This window comes from Ambystoma mexicanum, chromosome 1p, assembly GCF_040938575.1.
Source record: "Ambystoma mexicanum isolate Mex_15411 chromosome 1p, UKY_AmexF1_1, whole genome shotgun sequence".
Classification (NCBI taxonomy): Eukaryota; Metazoa; Chordata; class Amphibia; order Caudata; family Ambystomatidae; genus Ambystoma; species Ambystoma mexicanum.
This window is the reverse complement of record NC_090921.1, coordinates 734859648-734872819: the sequence shown is the minus strand read 5'-3', so window position 1 is coordinate 734872819 and position 13172 is coordinate 734859648. Positions and strand designations below refer to the sequence as shown.

The window sequence follows — 13172 nt, the reverse complement described above, 5'->3', positions numbered from 1 at the left end:
TTCAATGATTTTACATTTGGACAGAACCACCTGTAAACATACCCAGACTGGGATTAACACACCCACCATTCCAATCATCCCCACCTTTAAGCATCTTTTTGGACAGAGGCAGTTAACAATTCAATGGCAAGGACATCTGTAGCACAGTGCTCTACAGAAGGTACAAGTGTGAGAGACTGCTCCTGAGAAAAGAAAGCGATGCCAACGGATAGGACTGCTAATTTACAACTCCGGTTGATCACAAGAAATAGGACAGTGAGGAAATAAAAATCACATGCTTTTTACAATCACAAAAGGAGTTTGGAATAATAAATACGTTTTTCATAAATGTTTACATTTGAAAAAAGAGTAATTAAGTAGCTTCTTATGAATCATACATGTCCTAAGGGAGAAAATGAGAACTGGCCTTTTGTATATTTTAGACATTGTAAAGGATTTGGGGGACAATTATATTGAATGCAGGGACAAAGCAATGTACCTTTGCTAGAATGTTAGATGTGTGAAAAAACAAGAGATCAAAACACATTCAATCATGGTAAGGGTACATTAAATGTTACAGTTTTAGTGTTAGTCCCATCTGTTAGGAGTCCCACTTGGCTGCTTTTAATATAGAGATAATTTTGCTTTCTTAATGATGGAATCCTCTATTTTAACGAGTCCTGACGTACACAATCTACAATATTTTAATTTGTGTAGATTCACAATTTATCGTTAAAGGAATAGAGCAATATTCACTGCAGGTTTAGTAAAGTGTAGCTGGTTGATTTATTTGCAAAGTCTGAGTTTTTAGGATCTTTCATTTGTAGGAATTTGTCGGATGAGCTAAAGTTGATATTTATTCCACTATACCTTATAGGTTCTTCACAGTTGCTTCATTATGAATATTGAAAAAGTGTTTCAATTTCATGAATCTTGCAGTGTTTTCTGTGTTATAGGATAGTTTGTCTCAAGCATTGTTTTGGAAAAGGAGGTAAAGTCAGTATATTTAAATCTACTGTGTCACAATTTTATTTCACCAAGTTTAGGTACATTTTTCAAGCAGTGCAACTATAATATGTGGTGTAAACTTTGAATAGGTGCGTCAAATGGAAAAGTGGTAAAACCACAACTCAAGGGACATACACGTTGTGCATTTTACATTTGGAGCTTCTTCAAAACTGCCCTCCTGGTTTATAATTTCTTCAGAGTTCCTTTGATTTGCCCTTAGGATGTAATGTTTATTATGCATACCCCTGTTAAGAAACATACATTTAATAAAAATATGATTTTCTCTTGAAACAGTGTTTGGGAGTTTTACTAAAGTCCACCTTAGATAGAACTATAGAACACACTCCTTTTAATGTACAGGACTCCAACTCCTAGTATAGGCCTGAACTACCCAAAAGGTTAAGAAACTACGGTTGAGCAGCCAGGCTTATTTTAGGAGAGCGAAGGGCTGTAGTAGAGTACAAAGACCTTTGAGCACACAGACAGTCAAGCAGACACTTGCACTCTTGTAGTTCTATATAAATATTATTTATTAAACATACTTCGGTAGTGTTAAGTTCACTTTTCAATTAAGGTAAATAAGAGAAACATTTATACATATGTAGAGTAAGGCTTTTGCAGTTGTAACTCAATTCAATGGTAAACCTCAAGTTTGAATGCACGTTAAGTGAAAGTTTCTATAGGTTAGCAAAAGTATTCATAAACCAAGAATCATAAAGTAGTACTAGTGGTAAGTAAAACAACATGTTACACCCCTTTAGAAAAGTTGGAAGCAATTCAAGGTAAGTAAAGCACTTCGACAATTAATACTTTTCAATCACTGGTTCAAGGAAGAATTAATGAATCGAGACCAACCCAGAGCAAGTAAGACTTGCATTTAAATTCACAGAGGCCTTAGAAATCTTTCACTATCTAGATATGAGATCCTCAAGAGTCAGATTGGAGGGCAAAATATATAAGGCACAAGCTGAGAAACATCAAGAGTTCCAGAAGACGACTTGAAGCTGTTGGGTAAGATTTTCATATTTGTGATAAATCTTCCTGATCTGTGTCAACCCCAGAACCTTTTTGCTTGGACTTGGTAATGATTTTTCCTTATCCGCAGGTGAGAGGAAATTTCTCCCCTCTCACCTAGTTTATGGGCGATTTTTTTTTTATCTCTCCAGTGTATGGTTGGATTATAGTTTCCTATAACTTTTGGGCCTAGGCTGGGTTACCATTTTGGGCTTCCCTGTTAATTTCCCTTTAATGTACTTGGGTGAACTAGTGTTCCCAAGGGGTAAAGCGGGATGTTCATCCCCCCCTTTACATTTTATATAGTGAGTCCGCACGCCCCACCTTATGTGGAGTGCTAGGGGGATACAATGTATCCCTTTGCTTACTTAACTGTAGCATTTGTGTTACAATTGCAAGTTTACTTGAATGGCTGGTGGCAGGGTTTTACCTTAGTGACTTTTTTAGTCTTACTACTCGTAGGCTGTTAAATCAGGTAAGTAACTTATTCCTTCTCCAACATGGGGTCTGGCATGGATTCACATGCTCATGAATAAAGAATGCACAGCAGTACAACATTACACAACCACGGGAGGCGCAAGGCTCGTCAGAAGCAGTTACTCATACCCCCGGAACAGGCTCACCTTCAAGCAAACAAGTTGCGCAGCACTGCTTGGCTGTGCCATTGACTCCTACCTGGTGTCTTGTCAACGCAGTAGAAACTTGTGAAGGTGTGCATAGATCTCCACGTAGCAGCCCTGCAGATGTTCAGCAGGGGTACACCAGACAGGAACTCCATTGTTGCATCGATCGCTCTGGTGGAATGGGATCTCAGACAGCCGGGCAGCGGCTGGTTTGCCAGCCATTGACAGTGTGGGATACAGCTGGAGAGCCACCTCGAGATGGAAGCTTTGGACAATGTCTTCCCATGGTTCCCAGGACCAAAGTTTCAGAAAAGTTGAGACGTCTTCCGAAAATGCTTTGTGCGTGCCACGTAGAACTTCAGAGCATGAGCAACGTCCAGCGAGTGCAAAGTCCTCTCAGCCGGTGACAAATGTTTCGGAAAGAACACGCACAACACCAAAGGCTTGTTGAGGTGGAACTTTGCCATGAAGGAGGGGTGCGTCCGCAGCACCACCCTCAATTCGTGAATTGTCAGATATGGCGGTTTTGCAGGAAAGGGCCTGGATCTCACCTACCCTCCTGGCAGAGGTGATGGACACAAGGAAAGCCGTTTTCCATGAGAGGAACTTGAGAGGGGACTGATGCATAGGCTCGAAGGGGGTGCCCCCATGAGCCTTGCCAGTCTCCCTTTGAGTTCCCACACCGGGCAGGCGCCTTCACCGGTGTGAACGATCAAAACAGTCCTTTGAGGAACTCCTTGACGAGACGGTGGGACCAAAGAGAAGATAGCCCACGAGACCTGGTATCCAGACGGATCTTGATAGAGGCGTGTGCCAGTCCACCTTGGCCAAGGACAACACGTACGGAAGAATCTGCTGGGCTGCAACCCTCAGAGGGTCTATCTTCTGCACCTGGCACCACGTGGTGAACCGCTTCCACTTGTGACCATAGCACTTAAGAGTCAATGACGCTCTGGCCCTGGCACGGACCTCCCTGCAGTCCGCCAGCAGCTTGTACCCTCGGAACTCTAGGCTGCAGGAGCCAAGCCCTCAGGTTCAGCGGTCCTGGGTCGTGATGCAGGATTGCGCCTCCTTCTCCAGTGAGCAGATGCACGACCACTGGCAGCTTGACTGGAGGAGACAGTGACAGGCTGAGAAGGTCCGGGCACCAAATTTGCCTTGGCCACGCCTAAAACACTACCCGCAGCTTCAGGTTATTGATGTAGAGATCCCTCTCCTCCGGCAGCCATAGCCCTCTGGTATGGAGACGCCCGTTGTGGGCTCCCCAGCCCTCCAGGGAAGCGTCCGTGGTGACAGTCTCCAGGTACGGGGGGGCTCTGAAAACCTGTGCTCCATGTGACGTAGGAGCATACGCCCCACCACCTTATCACTCGACGGAACTCCTCGTCGAGAACAATTTTGTCTGCGAAGCTTGATTCAGCGAGCATCCAGGAACTCCTGAAGGGGTCACATCCGCAGCCTGCAGAGCTGGATTCAGGTGGATGCATGACGACCACGCTGAGCAGCGACTTGATGGTCCACACTGTGGACTCTTCAGTGCTTACAGCCATTGCACCTTGCACAGCAGGGGCGCTATCTGCTCCTCCGACGGAGCCGCCAGGCAGGAGACTGTTTTGAGTCTGGCTCCCAGGAACAGAGCGTTCTGCGATTATATCAAGCAGGACTTTGGATAGTAGACGGAGAACCGTAGATCAGCAGCCGGACAGTCCCATCTGTATTCGACGGCCAGTTCCCTTGACTAGGCCCGGATGAGCCAGTCATCGAGGTACAGGTACATGTGTATCCCCTGTAGACGCAGATGGGCCGCCACTGGTGCTAGGCACTTTGTAAACACCCCGGGCACCGATTTCAGTCCGAAGGGGAGGGCCTTGAATTGAAGCGCAGGAACTTCTGATGCTTCTCTTGAATGGGGATGTGGAAGTATGCATCCTCCAGATCCAGTTACGTCTGGAAGTCTCCTTCCAGTTGGCCGAGCACATGCTGCAACGTGACCATCCTGAATTTCTGGGACTTGGAGGAATTTGTGTAGACGCTGCAGGTCTAGAATGCGTCTCCAGCCCCCAGTCTTCTTTACCAAGAAGTATCTGGGGAAGACTCAGGAGCCCCAGAGTCGCTTTGGAACCAGCTCTATCACCCCTTTCCTTATCATGGCCCGTACCCACCTGCAGGAGCTAAGGGATGTGCTGCTCTTGCCGGGCCACCGGAGGTATCCGTGGACACTTTCGCTGGAACTCTAGAGTCTGTGGGCGAGAGCGTCCAGCACCCATCAGTCGTGGAGATCTACTTCCAATTGCTGATGAAGCCCGCCAGCCGGCCTCCCACTGAGGTGCATGGGAGGGGGCCCGACGCCCTGGCCGGTTCAACTTTGCTTTGGGGCCTGCGTGCTGCCTTGGGAGCGACATTGACGTCGGTCACCTCCACTGAAAGCCGTGGAACGGCCTATCCTGGGTTGTGGACCGGGAGTGTTGATGGTACAAAAAGAGGACCCTCTGCCGAAACCGTTCGACGATCTGCCGGACATCCCACCAGAGGCACAAAAGGAAGGGCAGTTTTGTTGAAGAGTGCCCAGGCTACGGGCTGTCTCTGTCAGTATTAATGGCCTGCAATGACTCGTCAGCGGCCTTCCCAAAGAGGTTGTCCCTTTCGAAGGGCATGCCCAGCCCCCTTGTCTGGACCTCCTGTAGGAAGTTGGTGGCTTTCAGCCAGCCACAACGACTGAGGCAGACACTGTTCCCCGTCTGCCGGAACCCATGTCCGCAACATCCAGGGCCACAGTGAGGGCATGGTCTGATGCCACCTCCCCCTCCTGGAGGATGGCAAGCGCCTCATCCCCCCCCCTTGTTGTCAGGTAGAAACTCCAGCAGCGGGGCCATCTTACACCACAGTTCCCTGTCGTATCTGGCCAGGATTGCAAGTGTGTGAGCTGCCTTGATTGATATGCTGCCGAGTAGATCACCTTTAATCCCATGGTATCTAACTTCTTCCCTTCGCTATCCAGTGGTACGGAGGATGAAGACTAGTTGGAAGAGCTTGGATGCTCTGGCAACCATGGCATGGAACGACCTCACTTCGTCCATGGGAGAAGCCCTTGGCTGCGGCGAATCGCCCGCCATGGCTGTGTCGTTGTCCGTGTCCGTAGTTGCTGTGTACGTCCCCATGTACCTAGAGGTTGATGCAGCGGCATAGGGAGCTGCTTCCTCTTTTTCTGTTGGAGGCTGTTCCAGTGCCACCAATGTGTGTAGGTTCGAAAGGATATCCAGTGATACATCCCTCGGAGTTGTCTGGGGGTAAGCCTACTTGCGCGGCAACCCCGATGCAAACAGACTTGCCATGCTTGGCCTTGTCTTGGGTCCCCATGGATGGAGCGCCTTCAAAGGCCTTACAAGCCTGCTCCTCGGACCAGCCGGTCCTGGGTGAGGCATGCCCCTGCTAGCCGCACAGGGCAGAGGACTTGGAGCTGTGCCATGCCATCAGCCTAATGTGACGAACCTTCACGGTCCGCTTCCCTATGATCCGGATGGAGACAGCAGAGGCACTGGAGGCATTTGTCCCCTACAAACACATTTCGCTGCCCGCAGCTGGAGCAGAGCTTGAAAAGGGAGCTTCCCCTCTCTTCTCCACCAACATGGTCCAGAGTGCAGAATAGACTCGATGGCCTTCTGGAATCTTCGATGAGACTTAAAACTTCTTTCCCTTGAGGGGTGTTGAAATTCACTGACAAACAGGTGCCTGTTTGTCAGTTTTAGGAGCAAAAGAGCACACAGCTCTATTTGACAAAAATAGAACTTTACAGGAAAACAGCGCGAAAACGTAGAATAGCTCACGGAGCAAAACATGAGGACTGCCAACACTTGAATGTGCAGTAAAAACCTGAAGATGGCTGCCTGAAGAGGGGATTAGGAAGAGGGCAGTCAATGGCTGGGGGCAGTATGACCCAGAGTTCAGTGATTGTTTTAGAGGAGAAGAACAAGTTACTTACTCTATCTGGTAACATTGTTTCGATGGGATGTTCCTCCGACGTATTCCACATCTATGACAGGTAATGACCACAGCTGTGCTGCTTCGTAAAATTCTTCGGCGTAGGCGTCCTGCGTCAATCATGTCAATACACTGTCCGTCGAGGATCAACGTCCCCGGAGGTTTTATATAGGATGCGATGCGCCCATAGCCTCAGTTGTAGTTTTTTCCCCTGAACATGTGGCACCAATCTCGTGCCAGTATGACTGCAATCGCATAAGAAATTCTGTAGAGGGGCAGGCTGGGAGGGTTCGATGTGGAATACGTTGCAGGAACATCCCATTGAAAGAACGTTACCAGATAAGGTAAGTAACTTGTTCTTCGAGGGGATTGTGTCCTCCGATGTATTCCACATCTATGACAGACCCCCAAAGCAGTACCAACGTCTGGAGGTGGGAAAAGAATTTACAAATTTAGAATATTAGAATGCCCAATCAAGTTGCTGAATAGAGGACTGCCTTACCAAAGGCCAAATCCTGCCCATGGATGGTGTCCAAGGAATAGTGTCTCACAAAAGTATGGACAGAGGCCCATGTGGCTGCTTCGCAAATATTGCAAATCGCAACTCCCCTCTGTAGAGCAGTGGAGGCCGCCATACCCCTAGTAGAGTGAGCCCGTAAGCCTACTGAGGTTCCTTTCCCACAAAACGGTAACACTCAGATCGTCAAAATGATCCATCTGGACAAGGTCTGCTTGGAAACAGCCTGACCTAAACGCCTTCCAGCATAACCTACAAAGAGATGATCGTCCACTCTGACCCGGGACATCCGTGAGATAGAAACTCAAAACTCCCCAAGGATCCAACCTATGGAGCCTCTCCTCTTCCTTACCAGGATGTGGAGGAGGATAAAATGCCGGAAGAATGACCTGGCTCAAATGGAATTCCGACACAACCTTTGGAAGTAAAGAAGGCCGCACCCTAAGGACATCCCTGTCCTTATGGAACACAGTGAAGGGTGGCTTGGCGAAAAGTACCTGCAACTCACTCACTCTGCGTGCGGAAGTAACCGCAACTAAAAATACAGTTTTAAAGTATAACAGTCACAACGGACAAGAATGTAAGGGCTCAAACGGGACTCCCATCAGGAATTTTAAAACCAAATTCAAATCCTATCCCGGCACCTAGAAAGGCGACAGTGGAAACACATTAGTGAGTCCTTTTAGAAACTGTGAAATCAAAAGGAATCTTAAAATAAGAACATTCCTCAGACGAGCGCTTAAATATAGACAGTGCCGCCAGGTAACCCATAATGTTACCCACTTGCAGGCCCTGGTGGGTTAAGGAAAGCAAAAAAGACAAAACCAAAGGAATGGAACATTGGAAAGGATCCACATTCTGTACCCTGCACCAGTCACAGAACTTTCTCCAACGGCAACGGTACAGGGATTTCGTTGCAGGCCTTCTGGCAGAAAGCAACACCTCCATCACGTCTTCAGGGAGGTCCCAATCCTTATACCTCAAACTTTCAGATACCAAGCATGAAGGCTGAGAGACTTGACCTCTGGATGGAGAACCCGACCCTCTCCTCCCGTGAGAGCAGATCGTCTCAGTAGGGAAGACGGGTGGAGGGCAGATGGACATGTCTAGAAGGTCCCGGTACCACACTCTCCCGGCCCATGCCGGAGCCATGAGGATCATCCGGGAACCAAACCTCTGCAACACTTGCGGAATGACGGGGACTGGAGGAAATGCGTACAGCAGTGGGAAGGACCACGCCACTAGAAACACATCCCACCGCCCCCCTCCCCCCCCCAAGGCTCCTCTTGGAGGAAATTCCTGCGAGCAGAATCTTTTGCACTTCCGGTTGACACTGGTGGCGAAGAGATCCACTTGTGGGGTTCCCCAAAGGGCGAAGATCTCCAACAGAACTTCCTGAGCCAGCTCCCACTCGTGAGAGACCGTGCTCTGCCTGCTCAGAGTGTCCACTGCTGCGTTTTCGTCTCCGGCCAGATGAACTGCCGAGATCGACATTTCCTGCTGGATGGCCCAGAACCAGAGCTGCATCGCCTCCCTGCACAACGGGAGTGACCCTGCCCCCCTTTTTTGTTGAGGTAGTGCATGGCCACAGTATTGTCCGTCATGATCAGGACATTCTTCCCCCGCACAGACGGCAGAAAAGCCTTCAGGGCTAGCCTGACAGCCCGCAGCGCTAACAGATTGATGTGGAGTCTGGACTCTGACGGAGACCAACGGGCGCTGGCTGTCAACTCGTTGGCATGAGCTCCCCAACCCGTGAGGGGATGCGTCCATCACGATCATCACCTCCGGCCAAAGTTGCCAAAACGGAGCACCCTTCATCAGATTGCCTTTGACGGCGCACCACAGAAGATCCTGTGCGGCCGAGTGCAGAATCTGAACGGGATCCGACATCCTGCCAGAGAACTGCAACCACTGCATCTTGAGAGCCAACTGCAGAGATCTCATCCGCAGCCTGGCCTACGGCACCAGGAAAATGCAGGATGCCATGAGGCTGAGCAACCTCAAGAACTTGAACGCCGGGAGACTCTAGGCACGTTGAAATTTGTCCACCATCTGCAGAATGTGTTGAGCCCTCACCTGGGGAGGCGAACACTGCCCCAGGGATGTGTCGAGCACAGCTCCAATGTATTGGAGTGACTGGGCAGGTGTCAAATGGGACTTCCTTAAATTGAGGGAGAAGCCCAGCTTGTGAAGGGAGAGGCAGGTGACGGACAGATGATCCAGGGCTTGCTCGGGAGAGCGCGCCCTGATCAACCAATCGTCCAGCTAGGGGTAGACGTGAATCCCCCCTTTCCTGAGATACGCTGCCGCCACCACCATCAGCTTGGTGAAGACAGTCAGGGCGGAGGTCAATCCAAACGGCAGGACCCGAAACTGAAAATGCAAGTCGCCAACCGCGAACCTCAGGTACTTTTATGTGCCGAGTCATCCCAATCACAGAAAGTAAGCATCCTTGAGTTCGAAAGACACCAACCATTCCTGAAGTTGAAGGGCCTGGAGGACTTGAGAAAGAGTGACCATCTTGAACTTGTCTTTCCTAAGAAGCTTGTTCAACCGACGCAAGTCCATGATGGGTCTCAATCCCCCATCCTTTTTCGGGATAAAAAAATAAGGGGAATACCATCCCTTGTTCCTCTCCGCTACAGGCACCAGTTCTATGGCGCCTTTCTCCAGCAGGGATAGGATTTGCTGCGCTAGGAGCAGATCGGACGCTTCAAAGAGCTTCCCCGGTGGATTGTCTTGAGGCCTCTGCCGAAAGGGAAGACAATAGCCGTGGGATATGATCGCCAGAACCCACACATCTCAAGTAATGGCTCGCCATTCTCCAAGATGTTGCGCAAGTCTGCCCCCAACTGGCGAACCATGGGACATGGCCTCATGACTGAGCGGACGCGGCAGTGCCTGAAGGCAAAGAGGCAACTGCCCGAGTGGCTTTGGCACCTCGAGTACCTAGCTTTTCATTTCTGGTACTCCTACGGTGGCTCCTTTGACTGGCAGCTCCTCTCGATCTGCCAAAGGCAGAGTAGAACCGAAAGGAACCTCCCCTCCATTGCTGTCCCCTAGGATGAAAAGGCAGAGGTTGACGTACTGCAGCGCTCAAAGACTTCGCTGCAGCTTTGGAGGTCTGCAACCTCTCAAGGCGCTCGTCAGACTTGCTGCCAAACAAATGACACCATCAAAGGGCATGTTGAGAAACCGGGATTGCACATCAGGAGCAAACCCAGACTTCCGCAACCACGCAAACCTGCATATCACAGTGCTCGCAGCCACAAACCGGCTGACACAGTCTGCCATGCCCAGACCCGACTGAACGGATTCAAACATGACATCCTTGCCGTCTTGCAAGAGGGCTAGAAAACCATCCCGTTCTTCCCCTTCGGGAGTATGCTCAGCCGCCAAAGACGCACAATTCCACCAAGTGCGAGTGAATCTCGCCAAGGCACAAACGGAGTTGGCTGCCTTCAAAGCCATACACCCCAGAAGAAAATACCTTCTTCGCCCAACCATTAAAGCGCTTGTCATCCCCATCAGGAGGGATGGTAGGGTATGCAGCCTGCTTCGCTGGGGCCGTAGCCGCCTGCACCACCAACCTCTCCGGAGTAGGGTGTGTCAACAAGTAGCAGGGGCCACTACTGGCTGGGCGGTATTTTTTCAAAAGCGACTTACCAACTGCCGGGAGACTCTCCGGAGCAGTCCAAGCCGCCGCCACCCTTCTTTGCAAAGCCATGTGAAACGGCAACACCGGGTCAGTGGGTGGACCTTGGTCCAGGATGTCCGTCAGATCATCCAGATCAAAATGAACAGGTGAAGCAGACCACCCCGAGTATTCCGTCACCCTGCACATGAGACGCCCATAGGAGGATTCGGCTCAGGCCTGCCAAACACCACCTCCGGAGAGGTGTCAAGACCACTGGCATCATGCAAGGACTGACGGAGTTCTTCCATCTGACTGTGACCAGATAAAAGGTCATCAGGCACATCAGGAGGCACAACCATCTCCTCATCAGACCCTTCCTCCACCTCTGAAATATACTCCAAAGGTTGGAACAAGTCCAATCTGGGAGGAGGAACAGAGTAGGGCTCAAAAACAGGCCTCAGATTTATTGAGAGCCTTCCTCGGAGCATCCACAGCCCTCCTGGTCACCTCTGGCAAATCCTCCACAAAAGGCGTCGAGGGAATCAGCGGCGACAACATACCCGAGGGCTTAGCCCCGAGAGCGTCCTTCGACGGACACGGTACCGATGGCGTCGATGCCTTCCTCGAAGGCTTCATAGGTTCCGATGGTCTCGATAGCGTCAAGCACCGGGACCTGGATCTGGCACGGCTACGGCGATCTTCCTTGCCCGGTCGGGACCTTGACGGCTCCCGATGATCGCGCCGACCGCCCGAGCCCGAAGGCGTGCGAGTGGTGGACTGAGCCTGTTCCCTGCTGGCTTCTTTCGAAGGAGCGGCCCGGAACTGTGCCTTGCGATTCGAAAATCGCCATCATTCTGCATGCGACGAAGACTTGGTGGGACAAGTCAACCACCGTCTGGCGGAGTCCTCCGACAAGGAGGGGGAAGGCGACCAGTGACGGCGCTTCTGCGAATGCCTCAAAGGAGGCAGAGGAATGGTGGGAATCACTCAGACCGAGACCCCCTCGAGTCGAAAGTCCAGCAGATTGACTTAAGGGGCTTAGACACCCTACCTACCGTGAATTTCTTCTTCCGTTCCCGGAAGGCCTTCGATGTCAGGGACTGGCAGTCATCGCAGTTGTCGGTGGCGTGGCTTTCGCCGAGGCACCAGAGGCAGATGTCATGCAGGTCTGTGCTGGACATTTTTCAACCGCAGTACTGACATTTTTTGAAGGCCGACTTCGGGGTAGAAGACGACGAAGACATCGTTTTCAAAGTAGAAGAATCGAGCGTACCGAGATTCCGAAGCAAACACGTTTGTGGAAAAAACAGAACTGAGGCTACGGGCGCCGTGCGTCCTATATATAACATCCTGTGACATCGACCCTCGACGAAGGCCCTCGCAGGACCCCTACGCCGAAGAATTTTCCGAAGCAGCACAGATGTGGTCATTACCCGTCATAGATGTGGAATACGTCAGAGGACAAAATCCCCTCGAAATACAGTTTGTAAGTAAAACCATTTTTTTCTTTTACTGAGGATTCCCAGCCTGACGACTGGGAATATTCGGTTCTGTATAACGAAACCTTTTATGAATGCACTTCTATCGAATTTTTTTTTTTTTTGGGGCGGTTACTCCCCCCAAATTCCTGTTTCCTACCCCAACCGTTTCCCCACAAAGTTTAACCCTTCACCCCACCGCTAAATGCATTCTTTCTAATAGTTTTCATTATAAAATATTCAATATAAAATAATTCTTCATAAAAAATATAAAGATTGCATACCGTATATTCATGAACATGTGAATCCCTGACAGACCCCATGCTGGAGAACCTTTGTATTCCCTGCCAAGGTTCCAGTGTGTCTGAGAAGGCAGGAAGTAAGGGAGGATTCCTAAACTCTGCAGCCCTTTGTCTTTCACCTTGCCTGAAAGGAGCCCAGTCTCAATGGGGGGCTGGCTGTCCGGATTCGACAGCTAGACCGCCCATTTCTGTAAACTGCAGTGAGAGATTGCAGCCATTGTGTCGTAGTTCCTGATAAAAACCTGTAAGCTGCTGACAAGTCAAACACTGGAACCAAATCCAAATAGGAAGATGAAGAAAAGCTGGCTGAGATGATTTTGAGCGACCGAAGAGCCTGCTGTGTAACCAGAGCCTGTTACCCCTCCTTACGATGACCCTGACCCAAAGCCTGGCGAGATCCACTAGACTCAAGAAGATGTGTATTTTGAGCCATGCAATGACGTGCTGCGACTTTGCCGTGCTGCTATACAGCAATACCCTGGGACCTTGAGCCATTGTGCGTGCACAGTCTTCCGAATTCAGAATCTCCTGCAAACTTTAGGGGCATCCTGCTGGACCACCACAGACTTCATATGAGTCCTTGAAGTCCGGCTCACAAGAGTATTTTACCAGATTAGCGATGAGAATCCGACT

At 50.1% G+C, this 13172-nt stretch overlaps 1 protein-coding gene across 2 annotated transcripts in view; it reads right to left on the bottom strand.

Annotated features, from left to right (window-relative positions):
- Window positions 1-13172, bottom strand: part of PIP5K1A (phosphatidylinositol-4-phosphate 5-kinase type 1 alpha) — a 750147-nt gene that overhangs the window by 92678 nt on the left and 644297 nt on the right. The gene's annotated exons all lie outside the window — the stretch shown is intronic.